The 1926-nt window shown below is 50.6% G+C and overlaps 1 protein-coding gene across 2 annotated transcripts in view; it reads right to left on the bottom strand.

The window, feature by feature from the left end:
- Positions 1-213, bottom strand: part of SLC46A3 (solute carrier family 46 member 3) — a 13092-nt gene extending 12879 nt beyond the window's left edge. The window contains exon 1 of one of the 2 annotated variants that reach the window (XM_017731374.1): positions 126-213. The gene's annotated coding sequence lies outside the window, so the exon portion shown is untranslated. Of the gene's footprint in view, positions 1-51; positions 70-125 lie in introns of those variants that run through there. The other variant, XM_017731375.1, reaches the window with a different exon arrangement.
- Between the last annotated feature and the right edge of the window lie 1713 nt (positions 214-1926).

Genomic DNA, 1926 nt, shown 5'->3' with positions numbered 1-1926 from the left:
GGTGTTTGTCCCCCGCCGGGGCCGCTGCCAGGGGTCGGGACACATCCGCACCGTGGCCATTTCAGCACCGCGCCGCACGCCGCCGCTCAGCGCTCCCCGGGCCCGCGGCGTGTTGGGCTGCTTACACAACGAGGATCTGCGTGATCAGCGGCATCCCTGGCCTCGTTTAGCACCGCGACCCTGGCCTGGAGCTCAACCTGCACAGGGCCGAAGTGGCCGTCCCTATCCGAAGAGGAGCCCGCGGCGTGCTGCTCCTCCGTGCTGCCGTGCGCTCCGCTCTCAGCTGATACAGCATAGAGGTTTTATTATAGCTGCTCCCCTTCCGTGTGCTCTCGGCTTGTCAGCGTGTGTAGAAGCAACATCTCTTAGCCACCATCTGGTCTCTCATTATTAGAATTACAGAGTCGTTTAGGTTGGAAAAGACCTTTAATATCATGAAGTGTAACCATTAACCCAGCACTGCCAGGAAGAGATAGATCTCATTCTCTCCGGGTCTGGCATAGCTGGTGCCGAGTGTCAAGGGAACGGCCTCGTGGCCTGTGTCCCTGTAGGAACAGCTGCTGGGGCACGTACTGCAGCTCCACATGAAGGGCTGTGCTGCTGCGGACCTGCAGTTGTGCGGTTCAGATGTGGCCTCTGCCCACCCTGCTGTACACAGCACAGGGAGCACGCCCTGGCAGCTGCTGCACTGTCCTCCCAAGACAACACCGAGTAATGATTCTGGCCTTATCACAGGTGTGGTACACCAAGGAGAGGTGCCATAGCTGGGGATTCCCAAAGGACCTCCTTTCAGTCTTGAATACTGGTTCTCCATTACAAGTACTGCAAAAAGTCCCTTTTGCTAAAAGCACATCAGAACTTCAAAGTTTCCCTGATGTATTTGCTCTCTTAAAATAAGGGCATGAAACTTCATAAAAATTGAGTTCCTTGATAAAGTGATTTGAAGACAGATTATCTGTAACACGGGTCATATGATCTTGAGTAATGCTTTAACTTGTTCACTGCCATGTGACACATCATTCAGTCCCAACTTTAGGGACAACACTGGCTTGTCAAGTACCTCTTAACATAGGATCAACCCAATGTACAGTCTCAGTGGCCTTGATCATTTACTTGAGCTTCTTTGGTCTAGCATATAGGCTTGCTCACAGAGGCGCACAGGCATACTGATTCGAAAAAGTGCTTGCTCTGGCATGAGATCAGCTTGTAGAGAGTGGTGTCCTTCTCCTCAACCCGTCCAAGTCCAAAGTCTGACTCATCCTGTGACAGCATTTTGTTTGTCATAAGGTAAAGCCAAAACAATAATGTGAGGCTGCTAGGTGAGAGGGGCTGTTCAGGTCACTCATCCAGCTGTTAACACTTACTTGAGCAGGGTGAAGAAGGAATTTTAAGCCTGCTGGAACTTTCTTTTGTTCCACAGAGGGATATTGTCCAGAGCCCCATTAAGTTTCTTGCCAGATCCAGCTGTGCTGAAGAGCGTGTCACTTACGAAGGAACAGAAATGTCTTGAGTGCAGTCCAGGTTGCTGGCCAAACTTGTTTTAAAGCACAGTTCCTTTCAGGACAGCCTTTCCAGTGCCAAAGAGTGGAGCTCTGGATCTGTGTTCTGGAGAGGTCCTCTGCTTCTCTCCTTCCTAGTAACTGTGTTTAAGTTTGGACTTGGGTTTGCAGAGCCAAGTGGCTCCAGCAAAGTTGTGAGCTCACCAGTGCTGAAGGTAAAGCTGCAGCCTGAGCTGGTCACCTCAAAGCACCTTTTTACCTTTGTGCAACAGCTTGAAGCCTGTTCATGAATGTCTTCCAGTGCTGACACAACATATTCCCCTCAGGCATGTACATTGGAACAGACTTGGCCCTCATTTGTTTCCAGTCCCCCCCTGCAAGGGGAACTAAAAGCAATAGATATGATTGGACTTTTAAGATCAGACTT

Source organism: Corvus brachyrhynchos, unplaced genomic scaffold, assembly GCF_000691975.1.
Source record: "Corvus brachyrhynchos isolate BGI_N302 unplaced genomic scaffold, ASM69197v1 scaffold103, whole genome shotgun sequence".
Classification (NCBI taxonomy): domain Eukaryota; kingdom Metazoa; phylum Chordata; class Aves; order Passeriformes; family Corvidae; genus Corvus; species Corvus brachyrhynchos.
This window is presented reverse-complemented; position numbering and strand designations above follow the sequence as displayed.